Here is a 15900-nt window from a genome sequence, read left to right as displayed (position 1 = left end):
CAGGCAGAGGGAGAAGCAGGATCCCTGTGGGGAGCCCGACATGGGACTCAATCCTGGGACTCCAGGATCACGCCCTGGACTGAAGGCGGCACTAAACCACTGAGCTACCCGGGGATCCCAACTGCAACTGTTTTTAGAAATAATAACCCCTTTTTATTTTTTAATAATAATTTTTTTATTTTAAGATTCCATTAAATTTTAAAATATCCCTACCTGTTGACACAGTATTATCCAGTGTTCCCAGTCCAGGGCTCATCTCACTACACAGTCTGCTTTTTCTGGTTCTTTAGAAAAAGTGAAATATGCTAATCCACTCAGGACATTGATCTTTGCTTGGCCTGTCAGAGTTTTGGAGTCCCACATTCCCCACTTTCCCTGAGGCAGCTGGCCTCCCAGCTGTTACTCTTAGAACTCTGAAGGATGTAAGTAGTGGTGTGGTCTCAATCACCAAAAGTATTACAGTCGCTACCTGTGGGGTGCAGCGGTAGAGGAGGATGAGGCCAAGGAAGAGTATAAAAGTTCGAGGGCTGCGGTGTAAGAAAAAAAAAAATGAGCCCAGGGCACCTGAGTGACTCAGTCAGCAAAGTGTCTGCCTTCGGTTCAGATGGTGATCTCAGAGTCTCGGGCATCGAGGCCCGCGTTGGTCTCCACACTCAGTGGGGAGTCTGCTTCTCCCTCTGCCTCTGTGATTTCTCTTGTTCTCACTCTCTCTCAAATAAATAAATAAATAAAATCTTTTTAAAAATAGATAGGTCAATCAATAGATAGATAAATAGGCTTGAGCCTGCTGGAATGGAAACCAGAGAGAAAGGAATACATCAGCTAAAAGGTGGTAAGGGAAGAAAGAAGGCTGGAGGAAGGCTGGTGACTCCAGGGAGCTTGGAGCCTGGGTCTGCACTAGATATGGGGCAGAGAGCAAGGCACTTCCACGGTTCAGAGAAAGATCTAGCATATGTAGAGGCTGTAGGAGGAAAAGATACGAACCACACGTGACAAAAACTGGGTCCTCATTATCTACCGGACGCTCCATGTTAATTATTTCCTTTAATCCTCACAACAACCCTGAAAGGTAAGTACCAGCAATATCCCCATTTTTCAGATGAGAAAACCAAGTTTTGGGTAGAGCTGGGACTTGTTCTTGTTTTGTTTTTTTAAAGATTTTATTTATTTATTCATGAGAGAGAGAGAGAGAGGGAGAGACACAGGCAGAGGGAGAAGCAGGCTCCATGCAGGGAGCCCGACACAGAACTCGATCCCGGGTCTCCAGGATCACACCCTGGGCCGAAGGCGGCGCCAAACCACTGAGCCACCTCGGCTGCCCTAGAGCTGGGATTTGAACCCCAGACTGAGTTCATCGCCAGAGTGCTGAATCCTTAGTCATGCAAACTGACCACATCAAGGGAACTGCTTGAAAATAAGAACAGAAATAAGAATATTTCTGCTGAGAGAAGCAGGGGAGAGGAAGGGAAAATGAGAGCAGGAGGCCTGAAGGGAGCCATGCATTATCTTCCAGGCTTCTGGCAGGGCTTCCCAAGTGCAGTGGGCCTGCGGTGCTCACCATCAGGAGTAATGACCCCCCTGCGAGAAGTCACGGCTTCCAGCCTTGCTGAGAATCTCCACCAGAACTAGAGAAAACTCCTTGGAATCTGTGGGTGAAATGCAAGCGTGAATCTCCGAGCCAGTGAGAGCGGCTGAGCTGGATGCAGCTCCAGGCTTGTTTCCTGAGGACCCAGATCCGTAAATCAGAACAGATGCCAAGCTGAGATCCAAAATGAAACTATCCCGTGGGCATCGAGGAGACAGAGCAGTAGGGCACCTAGGTGGCTCAGTCAACTCTTGGTTTTGGATCAGGTCATGATCCCAGAGTGGTGAGATCAAGCCCCACACTGGGCTCCGTGCTGGCGATAGAGTCAGCTTGAGATTCTCTCTCTCACTCACCCTCTCCCTCGGCCCCTCCCCAACCCTCTTTATTTTTTTTTTTAAGATTTTATTTATTTATTCAAGAGAGAGAGAGAGGCAGAGACCCAGGCAGAGGGAGAAGCAGGCTCCACGCAGGGAGCCCCATGTGGGACTCGATCCCAGGACTCCAGGATCACGCCCTGGGCTGAAGGCAGGTGCTCAACCGCTGAGCCACCCAGGCGTCCTCCCCAACCCTCTTTAAAAAAAGAAAAAAAGCAAAGGAGACACAGCAGTAAACACTCCAGGTCAACTCTTAGGTGCTCCAGGTCTAGGGGGTGACCGACCGGCCACGAATCAACGCCTGAGGCTCCATAAACAATGAGTAATGAAAAAACTTCATCTTTGATCAGCACTCGTCTGAGCCCTCTGCGGACTTCCTTCCCTGGATGCTGGGCCATCCGGGAGCATGTCAAGGGGCCTGGCTGCAAAGAAGGGATTGGAAAGTGTGTCCAAGGACCACCAGTGACCAGCCAGTGAAAGGGGAAGTCCTACTCTAGGTCTCCAGGAAAACAGGAAACATTCTCATTTGAAACTGCATTAAAAAAAAAAAAAAAAGCAATAGTCACTAAATGAGAACTCGTTGTCTTTATCTCCCAACTACGTGCACACTGTCTGTGCTTCTGAAATCATGACTGGCTTCTTAACAAGCGCAGCCACTATTCTGGGCCTTTTTCTAACGGTCCTTCTCAGAAAGGCTAGAACATTGCTTCTCCTTCTATGTATGTTTATCTTCTTGGGCCTTCACTTGCCAGAAGAAAATCAGCCAGCTCTTGTTTATTTGTTGGGTGTGATGACTTTCAGGTCCAGGTTAAATTAGAGGCAGGTGATATTCCCACCAAGAAGAACGAGCCTGGTAAAAGCAACACACAGGACAGCAAATAACCTGGTGGAGCCCCATCTGAGTCAAGGACTCAGGAGCCAGAGTCCAATCCACATCAGGGCTCATCTCAGGAACCTGCTAGTCTGGCTTCAGGATGGAGAAATAGCTCAAACGATCAGAGAACTGGAGGCTAAGTCCCCGCCACCAGCCATCTGCTGTAGGAAATGGGGCTCAACCTCTGCTTCTCTGCCCTGGAACAAGATATTTCTACAGGAGCATCTGGCTGCCTCAGTCCGTGGAGAGTGCGACTCTTGATCATAGGGTTGTGAGTTCACGCCCCAAGCTGAATATGGAGATTACTCAGAAATCAAATCTTAAAAATAAAAAATAAATAAAGATAAAATCTTTAAAAGGAGTTCCTATGTAAAAGAAAAAAAAAAGAATGAAGACATTTTCACAAATTGAGGGAGAAATGTATCCATGAATTGCTTTATACAGCTGAGAGATGACTAAATATAAATTTGTCTCCTACATTAGTATGTTTTGATATATAGTATAAATCAGAATCGGATTAGTATCAAATTATATGCTGAGATTTTTATATTTGATGTATTCATATATCAAGTGCTTTGTGAAGAAGAAAAAGCAAGCCAGACGGCTCCCAGGTGCCCTGCCACCTAGTTTGTGAATTATAATACAGGACATCAAAATCGAAGCTTTACCCATAAGGTGATTCGTGCAAGCCTCTGTCCCCTCTGACTTTGTCCTGCTGCATCGGCCCGTCTGAGAGCCAGTGCTCGTGCTCAGGGTCAGTATTAATCTGCAACTCACAGCTGGGTTGCCTCATCCTTTTAACGGAAGGAACATTCACAACTGACCATAAGTAAAGTAAAATTGGTTTGACATGGACAAACTTCATCCTGGGGGATTTTATTCTACTTCACGTTATTGTCTGTCGTGTCTAACTTGTGTTAGTGTCAGCACTTTCCCAACCACATGGGTTGAACGTGCCTACACACCGACCCAATACTCCGGCAAAGATGAAGAGCCTTGATTGAATTTCCTGTTCCCCTCAGCATTTCCCTTTTTATTCCCCGACCCAGCCCCTCCCCACCCACCCCCACACACCCCCACACCCCCCCACACCCCCGGCCTAACTATCCTTGCAGAGTTCTCTCAGTCCCCCTGGCACACCTGCCCTCCAGGGTGTCTCTGGTGTCGCTCCCCAGGGCTCCTGGGTGCTTGCTTCTTGCTACAGCAGAGCCCTGGGATCACACGCTCCACCTCCCCTTGCTCCACTCTCTGCCCTGACGCTTCTTTCCTGTCTTCCGTCCCTGCTGTACCACCCAGCACAAGCTCAGGCACTTAGATACGCCACTAAACGTCGAAAATAGATCAGCTTCATTCCAACGGAGGCTTTTAAAGCATGCTTTCAGGTTTATAAGTTCTTAGCAAAGACTTCTGTTACCTTGTGCTTTATTTTTAATAATTCTTCCCAGCCTAAATCGAAGGCCAACTTAGGGGTCTTGGACCCTAGAAATTTACTCCCAGCCCCTTCTTCAGGTCTTAAAAATAACAGTTTATCTTTTGCTTCTAGCCATTTGTCTTTTCTAAATGCAGTGGTTGCTCCTGCCCTGTTCTTTTTTGCTCTTAATTTGTCAAATCTTTGAAATTTTGCCTTTTCTCCTGGCTGCAGTTCAGTTGTCAATTTCACATACGCATTTTTTTAGCACAGTCACACTTGCCATGTATCTTAAATGCTTCTTTGTACATACATAGTGTGTACTGGTCAGCATATATGCTGTGTGTATGCTAGGTCAGACACAGCAACACTTGTTTTCATTACTCATAGATTTTATTTATTTATTCATCAGAGAGAGCGGGGGGCAGGACACAGGCAGAGGGAGAAGCAGGCTCCATGCAGGGAGCCCGACATGGGACTTGATCCCAGGTCTCCAGGATCACACCCTGGGCTGAAGGTGATGTTAAACCGCTGAGCCACTGGGGCTGCCCAATAAATAAAATCTTTTTTTTTTTTTTTGTAATACATAAAATCTTTTTTTTTAATAAATAAAATCTTAAAAAAAACATTAGAGTTCTTGTTCCTCAAAAAATACCATCAACAAGTAAAAATAAAAGATGTACATTGAGAGAATATATTTGCAACACATATAACTAACAAAGTATTAGTGTCAATTAATACTAATATATAAAGCATTTATATTAATCAATAAGATAAGAAAAAGATGATCCAATAGAAAATTTTGCAAAATGTTTGAATAAGTATTCCACAGGAAAAAAAAAAAAAGCACTCCACAGAGAAAGAGACGCATATAGCCAATAAATACACGGAAAGATATTCAATCTCCCTAGGAATGGAAAATGCAAATTTAGAGCATTTAATTGGCAAAAATAAAGAAGCTTGATGATACCAAATATTCAAGAGCATATGGATCGATGGAATAGTTATATATTGCTGATGAAAGTGTAAATTGGTACAGTTTTTGGAAAAAATGTGATATTATCTTATAAAGTTGAATATTCATAAATGTTAATGAGCCAGCAATTTGACTTCCAGTCACATACTCAAAAGAAACTTGAGTACATGTGTACCTAGAGACACACCCAGCCATGGTCCTAGCAGCATTGTTCTTCATTGAGGGAAAAAAAAAAAAAAAAACTGGGAACAAAACAATTGCTCAAAAACAGGAGAGCAGAAAATACAGTGATATATATAAATAGTATTGAAAATGAACTTATGAGGAGCATCTGACTCTTAATTTCAGCTCAGGTCATGATCTCAGGATCCTGGGATAGAGGCCCATGTCGGGCTCCACGCTCAGCACAGAGTTGGCTTGGGATTCTCTCTCCCTCACCCTCCGCCCCTCCCCGTGCTTATGCTCTCTCTCTCTCTCTCTCTCACTCACTCAAATAAATAAATACAAATCTTTTTTAAAAACAACAAAGTAAAAACATTTTGTCAAATTAAATATCTACCATCATTATCATCTTATTAAAAAAGGAAATTTTGGGATCCCTGGGTGGCTCAGTGGTTTAGCGCCTGCCTTTGGCCCAGGGTGTGATCCTGGAGTCCCAGGATCGAGTCCCACGTTGGGCTCCCGGCATGGAGCCTGCTTCTCCCTCTTCCTGTGTCTCTGCCTCTCTCTCTCTGCGTCTATCATGAATAAATAAATAAATAAATCTTTAAAATAAAATAAAATAAAAAAGGAAATTTTAACAGCAAAATAGGAACGTGATCATCTCAGAATAAATATAAACCTTCAGCTGAATTAAATTTAGCTTCATAAAAAGATCCTACTTTGTCCTTAATTTCCTCATTTTGCCACAAGCTAGTGAAAATCCACTACAGATGAGCACCATGCAGGAGATTGCATTCAAGAATAAGTTAGTACAAACCACCCCCAACGCCTCTAGGCTCCCCCCACCATCCTCCCTCAGCTGCAAGGGGATTGAGTGCTCCCTTCCCAGTGATACCACATACCTAATATACGATGTTATTATAGCACTAATAATACAGCAATTCTTAGGAAAATGTCTCTTTTTTCCTAATGTATTATTTTTTACCTTTGTAGGCTCAAAGTACTGATTTACACAAAATACTCAAGATACATTGATAAATGAAAATAGAAGAGCACTCAAGAAGAAAAGCTCCAAAGAAAATTTATGCCTTTTTTGGTACTTTCTTTTTTTGTGTGATTCTAAGACACATTTCTTTCATATTTTGACATCTTTAATATCATTCTGCATTTCCTCCTTAGTGGTACAGCTTTGGAACAATCCACATGGACAGCTGATGGTGTCTAACAGTCCGGGAAAATGTTAGATCTAACCTTAGGGATATGACCCCTCTGATCACTATCATCCAGCCACAACCTGTCACTGTCACTGTGTCCCATTGATCTTCCCTCCTATTTCCTCTTAAAGCAGCTCCCCACCCTTGTTTGGCTCAGGTCTGGATCAGTTAGGATGCTTTCAGCTGTGACTAATAGAAATCCCATCTCAGGGATCCCTAGGTGGCGCAGCGGTTTGGCGCCTGCCTTTGGCCTAGGGCACGATCCTGGAGACCCAGGATTGAATCCCACATCGGGCTCTTGGTGCATGGAGCCTGCTTCTCCCTCTGCCTGTGTCTCTGCCTCTCTCTCTCTCTCTCTCTCTCTCTCTCTGTGACTATCATAAATAAATAAAAAAATTATACTTAAAAAAAATTTAGAAATCCCATCTCAAAGTGGCTTAAACAAAAAGTAAACAAATGGCCTCATGAGATGGGCAATCTAGAGGCACGGGAATCTAGAGACATGATCCTCTCACCAGCATCATGGTATCTTCAAGGACCCTTTCATTCTCTCTGCCCTGGCTTCACCATCTGGCTGAGCAAGACGTCTGCCAAGTTCCAAACATCACCTACCGATCATTTCGCAAGAGCTACCCTAACAAAATGCCCAGATTGGGAGCTTAAACAATAGAAATGTATTTTGTCGCAGTCCTACTAGCCGGGAGTCCAAGATCAAAGTATCAGCAGGTCTGGTTTCACCCGGGGCCTCTCTCCTTGGCCTGCGGATGGCATCCTCCTCGCCATGGCCCCGTATGGACTTTCCTCTGTGCACACATCCTTAATGTCTCTGTGTGCCCACATTCCCTCTTCTTAGAAGGACACCAGTCACACTGGATTAGCACCCACTCAAATGGCCTCACGCTAACTCAATCTCTTCTTTGCAGACCCTGTCCCCAGATATAGTCACATTCTGACATACAAGGGTTTGGGATCTGACATATGAATTTGGGGGAACACAGTTCAACCCATAACAATCTATATGTCAAATCAATTTCCAGAGGGATGAGGGATCCTCTCTTCCTGTCACTCCTTTTTAGAAGAGGGGAAGCATTTTTCAAAAGCCCTGTATACTTTTCCACCTGTCTCATTGGCGAGAGATGGGTCAAATGCCCACTCTTGGGGCACCTGGCTGCCTCAGTCAGTGGAGCACGTGACTTGATCTCAGGGTCCTGAGTTACAAGCACCAAACTAGATATAAAGCTCACTTAAAAAATGCCCACTCTTGAACCACCCACTAGCCAGGATGGTGGAACTACCCTGATCGCCTCAAATTAATCATCTGCACATGGGATTGATGTTGGTGAGCCCTAGAACAAGGCCCTCTGGTGGCCTCCATTTCTAATCCTCTTCTGTGTCCAGTACTGGCCCACTCCCATCCCTTATCCGTATAGCTGTCAACAAAGATCCTTATTAAACACAAACCACCTCCGAAAACATTTACATCATCTATTGCTGCATAACAAACCACTCTAAGACTTAATGGCTTAAAACAGCATTCATTTCTTTCTTTCTTTCTTTTTTTTTAAGATTTTTATGTATTTGAAAGAGAGAGAGCACAATGGGGGGAGGAAAAGGGGGAGAAGGAAGAGGGACAAGAGACTCCCTACTGAGTGCAGGCTGGATCCCAGGACTCTGAGATCACTACTGAGCCACCAGATGCCCCAAAACAGCAATCATTTCTTTTTGTTCATGATTTCTCTGTTACTGCACACACATACCATCAAGTTTTTTGCCTCAAGTACATTTTGAATTATTTTGACATGAACAGGCCATTGGTGATAAATCTAAGCCCACAAAAAGCAATACTCTATCAAAAGCAATACTTTATTCCATCTTTTACATTCTTACCAACCCTCCCCCACGTCCCAACTATTTCCAACTTGTCACCACACACAGTCCAGCCGTGCCACCATTGTGTAGTGGAAAGGCAAGTTGGCTACCATTGATACCACTTAACCTTTCCCTCACTCCCTCAGCTCTTCACTGCCAGTGCTATGACATTCCTTGCTGGTTCTCCTGTTACCCCCCTAACTTCTCTCCCTGATTCCCATTTTCTGGTGCATATAGAAGTTCGGTGATCAGAGGACTTGATCTAAAATGCATAAAAGGCCCAAAGTGGGGAAGAGAGATGGTGAATCTGCAATGTGAGCTGAGCTCAGTGGGATGGCTTGTTTCAGGGACATATGAATAATTCCCTTTTCTTCAGTCACTTCTCCATCTTTCTCTCCTCCCTCCATGAGCCTTCCCCTTAGCACCTCAACTTTGCCTCCCTTCCCTTCCTCTTTTGCTTTTCACTTTCTTTATCTGCTGACCCTTCCCTCTGTCACACCCCTTCCTCTCTCTGCCCACAGTTCCTCATATGCAGCCACTCTCTCCCAGGCTGGAGAGTGCACCATGGGACATGGGACAGTTACTTCTCAGTTCTCAGCCTCCACACCTCTCAGAGAATCAATCGGTGCAAAGAGGTGGGCAGAGTGATCACACATCACGTGGTTTCTAATCACTTCTCGCATCTCTTCCCTTCTTTCCTCATCCCCACCTCCCAGAATTTGCTCCTCTCAAGTTATTTTAGCACCTTAATCTTTGCCACAGACTTTTCTTTGCAAAGGACCCAGGCTAAGACAGATAATATCAGAGATGGTTCTGGAAACAGGCTGTCAGGGTGGAGTTTTGGAGTTGAACTGCTCACATGTCCAAGAGGAAGAGTGATTCCATTGCTGCTGGTCGGTAGGATTGCTTTAATACCTGAGATGCCTCAGTTTCCCTTGCATCCAGAATCAGAGGTAGGTGTCCACGTTGTGATGTCATTGCTACAACTGCTATAAGAAATTAGAATTCCGGGCAGCCCCGGTGGTACAGCGGTTTGGCACCGCCTGCAGCCTGGGGCGTGATCCTGAAGACCTGGGATCGAGTCCCACGTCAGGCTCCCTGCATGGAGCCTGCTTCTCCCTCTGCCTGTGTCTCTGCCTCTGTGTGTGTCTCTCATGAATAAATAAATAAAATCTAAAAAAAAAAAAAAAAAAAGAAAGAAATTAGAATTCCATTTACAAGCTCTTGACAGGGATGCCTGGGTGGCTTGGGTCAGTTAGATGTCTATCTTCAGCTCAGGTCATGACCTCAGGGTCCTGGAATGGAGCCCCACGATGGGCTTCCCTGCTCATCCGGGACTCTGCTTCTCCCTTTCCATCTGCTCCTTCTCCTGCTCATGCTCTCTCTTTCCCTCTCTCTCAAATAAATAAAATCTTTAAAAATAAAAAATAAAATAAAATAAAAGCTCTTGACAATCCTCAATTCTTTTAGTTAAATAGCAAAACAAATGTGCTTGTCATTATGGTCAAGATCTCTGAGCCGTCAGTGCAATGGCGCTGACTTTTTTCCTAGTTTTCCTCAATCTAACCACCGTGTAATGGCCATTCCATCCTGCACCTTTCCCCGGAGGTATTAGGTGTTCTTCCTCCTTTGTTTCTATCCTATTCACCCTGACAACATTTTTTTTAAGATTTTATTTATTTATGAGAGACACAGATTGAGAGAGGCAGAGACACAGGCAGAGGCTGAAGCAGGCTCCATGCAGGGAATGTGGGACTCGATCTCGGGTCTCCAGAATCACACCCTGGGCTGAAGGCAGGTGCTAAACCATTGAGCCACCCGGGCTGCCCAACATTTTTACTTGCCATTAAACATCAAGGTCTCCTGAATCTTTGGATACTGTCCATGTTTATCTTTGCCAATCCTTAAAAAACACTTGGGTGGCATTACGTTTCCTGGATACTCTACGCTTATGTCCTATGTAGATGGCCTCAGCCTCTAACTCAACACAGGCCTACCAGCAGGACTCAGTCATTTTACTCACCTCTCATATAAAGGGGCCATCAGGTTTCTAAGGAAAAATAACAATTTTGTTTGACATGAGTCTATTACTTGTGCCACGTCTTTTCACAAGACACCGCACACCTCCCAGGAGGAGCCATTCTCAAGGTCCTGGGGACAAGTGCAGCCTCACGGTGATGCACCTTTGAGACCTGGCTGCCTGTTACTAACAATGGCACTGGCTAGTCTTCATTGCTGACTTTGTAATACAAGTGAATGGAGCCTGGCTGCTGGCAGTGGAAGAAAAGAATTCTCCCTCCTCAAACAGGGCTTAGCCAGGTCTTCCCTCTTTTATCAGGAGAAAATAGAACTGCCTTAGGTGGGATAACGCTGGGCCATGGAGACAAGCCAAGACCTATGGGACAGCCTCCCTGCCCGCGTGCTGTCGCCACAGCTATGATTCTGGAAGAGAGGGCATTCGCCTCCGTAAGTCTCTGTGTAGTCGGGCTCCTCATTAGCTGGTATCCATCAAAAGACACCTTGACCTCAACACTTGAAATAGGATCAGATCATTCAAAACAGCTCCAGCTCTCTCCTTGCTTAAGATCAAAAACTGAACTTGCTTAAGATCAATACTAAAATTGACTCAAAGACAAAAATAAACAAGTAGTTGAACCAGTTGACTGTGATGTTTTGAACAATGACAAATTCCCAAGATGTTTCAGGGAGACAGAAACTTCTGGATATGAACTTAATTTCATAAGACAAATGGAGACATTTCTTTTCTTGATTACAAATAACAGTTTGCACCCCGAATGAGGACAGGGATTCAGGTCAGAAAATGACATTTTTTTCCAGCTCGTCACCAGCACATTCTCTCAGAGGATCTTTGCTACTTAATCTATGCCTCTGAATGTGCTGAAGACCTCTTGTAGTTCCAAATTGTATGATAACAAAGGTACAGCAGTGGTTATCTCTGGGCAGGAGCTCAGGTATGTGGGGTCAGCCTGTGGGGGTGCTGCTGGGAAAGCTTGTGGGGGCTGCTATGGGGCAGCCACCTCCCACCTTTTTGGGGAGGCTGTCACAACAGGTATCCCAAATTTGTGTTGGCCTCCCAGGTTCCAGGGAGGTCGGACCCTTTTTGCCTTGCTGCCCACCCCTACCTCTTAGGGTTCTGCCACAAGTGACAAAACTGAGTAGCTGGAACACAGCTCGGCTCCTCTGCCACAGAGGCTAATGTGCCACCTTGTCGTCCAGCCCCCCTGCCTGTGCTGTCTTGGGGAACTTGGCAGAGGAGATGCTGACACCTTTGCGGACCCTTCTGCTGTCCATGTGAGTAATCAACTATCCAACCTAAACCAAACTGGGGCTCCCCACATGGAGCCTGCTTCTCCCTCTGCCTGGGTCCCTGCCTCTGTCTCTCTCTCTCTCTGTGTCTCTCATGAATAAATAAATAAAATCTTTAAAGAAAAAAAAAGGGGGGGATCCCTGGGTGGCGCAGCGGTTTAGCTCCTGCCTTTGGCCCAGGGCGCGATCCTGGAGACCCAGGATTGAATCCCACATCGGGCTCCCAGTGCATGGAGCCTGCTTCTCCCTCTGCCTGTGTCTCTGCCTCTCTCTCTCTCACTGTGTGACTATCATAAATAAATAAATAAAAATTAAAAAAAAAAAAAAGGGCAGCCCGGGGGGCTCAGCGGTTTAGCGCTGCCTTCAGTCCAGGGCCTGACCCTGGGGTCCCAGGATGGAGTCCCGCATCGGGCTCCCTGCATGGAGCCTGCTTCGTCCTCTGCCTGTGTCTCTGCCTCTCTCTCTCTCTCTGTGTGTGTGTGTCTCTCATGAATAAATAAATAAAATCTTTAAAATAAAATAAAATAAAATAAAATAAAATACAACAAAAAGCTAGCTGGAGCACCTGGGGGGCTCAGCTGGTAGAGCAACCGACTCTTGATTTCCGCTCAGGTCCTGATCCCAGGCTCCTCGCTCCGCATGGGGCCTACTTGAGATTCTCTCTTTCTCCCTCTGCCCCTTCCCCTGTTCATACTCTCTTTCTAAAATAAATAAATAAATAAATAAATGAATGAATAAATGAATAAATAAATAAATAAATAAAATCTTTTAAAAAAAAAAAAGGAAGAAAAGCAGATTTTGCATCTAAAAAAATAATTTTAATTTTTTTAAAAGCTTGTTGTTTCTCTACCAGCCCAGCCGGCTGCTGGACGTGAGGACACTTGGGGCGACGACGGGCGCCCCAGCCCCAGGTCAGCGCCCTCCCTGCGACCCTTCTGCTCCGCCGGCCAAACCTGCCAACGGGTCAGCAGGCCTGTGGGGAGAACTGGGGAGCCCGAGCACCCAGCCCCTCTGGGAATCGTGGGGCCGAGGCCGCGGGAGCAGGAGTGCAGGGGTGGGGGCACCCGTTCCGCCGCCTCACCCGGCCCGGCACAGCCACGCAGCGGCGCAGAGCGAGGCCGCGGGCACCCACATGCCTGAGCCACCCACACCCCGAGGCTTCCCCGTGACGCTCCCCACGGGAGCCGGCTGATCCATTGGGCTGCGGGGCACAGCTTCGGTGCCCTCCGCGCCTGCCCCTCGGGCCCAGGGCTGCAGCACCCAGCCCCCGCCGCCCCTGCTCTCCCTGCACCCTCAGCTGGAGGACGGCACCCAGCTCTCCCCGCCCCTGCTCTCCCCTGCACCCTCAGCTGGAGGATAGCGCCCAGCCAGCCACTCCCCGCCCCTGTTCCCCCCTGCACCCTCAGCTGGAGGACGGCACCCAGCTCTCCCCGCCCCTGCTCTCCCTTGTACCCTCAGCTGGAGGACAGCGCCCAGCCAGCCACTCCCCGCCCGTGCTCTCCCCTGCACCCTCAGCTGGAGGACGGCACCCAGCACCCGCCGCCCGGGCTCTCCCCTGCGCCCTTAGCCGAGAGAACCGCGCAGCGACCCGTCTGCACTGCACCCTCTGGTGACCCCAGGGAGGAACAGCAGGAAGCCGAATCTGGCCCTTGTCCTCAAAGGGAAAAGGAGCTGCGCAAGGTCGCTGGCAGGACTCTCTTTTCTCTTCCTCTCATCCTTTTGGCGATGGTTGTACATTTTTTACAGTGATGCAAAAGCCAAAGCCATGTTTCTACAACCATTTAAATTTTTACTTCAATCAAAATTATATTGGATCAGGGACACCCGGGTGGCCCCAGCGGTTGAGCACCTCCCTTCAGCTCAGGGCCTGACCCCGGGGTCCTGAGATCGAGACCCCCGTGGGGCTCCCTACATGGAGCCTGGTCTCCCCCTGCCTGTGTCTCTGCCTCTCTGTGTGTGTCTCTCATGAATAAATAAATAAAATCTTTTTAAATAAATTAATTAAATTAATAAATAAATAAATATAAAAAACAAAGTTGTATTGGATCATTATCTGTATGGCTGTCTCTGTATACTCCCTAAATTCACTTATTATTTTCTTGGCAGAAGACTTTAGTCGTAACACCCACCACCAGAGAGTGTTGTCTATGGGCTACACCCAGGAGCACCTCTTCCAGGGATGCCAGGGGAATATCATCCTTTTCTGTGTGGGCCAGGATGCAAAGGTTTGGAAGCACTGACCCAGCAAGATTCAAAAAAGGTTTTTGTTTTTTTTAAAGATTTTATTTATTTATTCACAAGAGACAGAGAGAGAGAGAGGCAGAGACACAGGCAGAGAGAGAAGCAGGCTCCACACAGGGACCCCGATATGGGACTCGATCCTGGGGCTCTGGGATCATGCCCTGGGCCAAAGGCAGATACTCAACCACTGAGCCACCCGGGTGTCCCAAAAAAAAAGGGTTTTAAATTAAACCATGAATGAAGTAATTAATGAAATCAAAGTACTTGCTTTGCCTCTTAGTAACTGCAAATTATCAGCCTTTCCAAGCCTTGATATTCCAACTGTAAAAAGAGAACAGGGGGATCCCTGGGTGGCTCAGTGGTTTAGCACCGCCTTCAGCCCAGGGCTGATCCTGGAGTCCCGGGATCTAGTCCCGCGTCGGGCTCCTGCATAGAGCCTGCTTCTCCCTCTGCCTGTGTCTCTGCCTCTCTCTCCCTTTGTGTCTCTCATGAATAAATAAATAAAATCTTTTAAAAGAGAGAGAGAACAGGGTTCATTTTACAGGATTATGAGAATTAACAAGGAATTACATAAATAAAAGCTATAAAACATTATACAAATTTAATTATTACCACCTTCAACGTGAACAGTTACACTATTGTTTCCCTAACTGACCACTCTTCAGCCTCACCTTTCTGCCATTTACCCTGGTCTCTTCAACAAAGTATTCTTCACATGCTGCTCCCCCAGCCCCAAATCACTCTCCACATTACAAATGTCAGCAGCTCCCCTTCACCTACTCAGTCAAGTCTAAAGTCACGCTACAGGGATCTGGGTCACCAGGCTATCACTCCCTGTTTTCTATGACCCAATGGAATGGAGGAGAGGAGGTGGTGTTGTCCAAGTGCAATCTGTCAGATACACAGTCACTAAGGGGTGTAAGGTCCTGGGGTCAGGCTATATTAGGTAAAAGTTTAACCAGAGATGCCAGAAGCAATAGCACAAAGGGGCAGGCAGGCCCAAGTCCAAGAAGTAGAAACAGCATCAGAGTTGGATGTAGGCAGGGCACCTGGGGGGCTCAGGCGGTTGGTTACATGGCTGACTTTTGATCTCAGGGTCATTAGTTCATGCCCCACATTGGCCCCCACAATGGGTATGAAGCCTAATTTAAAAAAAAGAATTGGATTTAGGGGCAAGGGAAGGACATAAGCCATGTATCTTAGAAGGATGGGCTCAGTTACACTGTCCTAACAAACAACATCTAAGCCCCGTGGCTTCACACAACAGAGGTTAATTATTTGCTAATGCAAAGTCAGCTGCAGGTCTGGTGTGAGTGACTCAAGGTGATTGTCTTCCATGGGGCGGTCTTGGTTGCGGAAGGGAGGATACATCTGGAGGATGGTGCATGCGGGCCTTTCTTTGCTTCAGGCTGGATGCAAACCTGTCACTTTTGCTCAGATCTCACAGAACACAGCGGCCCACATTGTTTCAAGAGGACTGGCCAATGTGGCTCTGGTGGATAGAATCCACAAATGTCACCCCCTGGGAGCTGGGCTAGATGGGTGATGGGCATTCAGGAGGGCACTTGTTACGATGAGCACTGGGTGTGGTACGTAAGTGATGAATCCCTAAATTCTACTCCTGACACCAGCATTACACTATATGCTAACTAGAATTAAAATAAAAATTTGGAGAAAAAAAAAAGTCACCCAGAACCCTCCCCTCCCTCTACATGGAGGTCACCCCTTCCATCAATAGCACAGCTTACTTCCCCTGTCCCAAAATCTGGACTGGCATTGTGACCCCCTTTGACCAAGAGAATGGAGCAGAAATGACAAAGGTGCAGCCCTTAAGCCAGCACCTTCTGTTTTTGTTCTCCTGGAACCCAGC

The 15900-nt window shown here is 46.6% G+C and overlaps 1 long non-coding RNA gene across 1 annotated transcript; it reads left to right on the top strand.

Annotated features, from left to right (window-relative positions):
• The first annotated feature begins 9153 nt into the window (after positions 1–9153).
• Positions 9154–12770, top strand: LOC119868020. The gene is made up of 4 exons (XR_005385546.1): positions 9154–9415; positions 10801–10928; positions 11700–11774; positions 12643–12770. It is a non-coding gene; the product is annotated as an uncharacterized LOC119868020 (long non-coding RNA).
• Positions 12771–15900: the final 3130 nt, after the last annotated feature.

The sequence above is a fragment of the Canis lupus genome, chromosome 38, assembly GCF_011100685.1.
Source record: "Canis lupus familiaris isolate Mischka breed German Shepherd chromosome 38, alternate assembly UU_Cfam_GSD_1.0, whole genome shotgun sequence".
In the NCBI taxonomy this organism is placed as follows: Eukaryota; Metazoa; Chordata; class Mammalia; order Carnivora; family Canidae; genus Canis; species Canis lupus.
The sequence above is the reverse complement of the archived record's forward strand: the minus strand, read 5'-3'. Positions and strand labels throughout refer to the sequence as shown.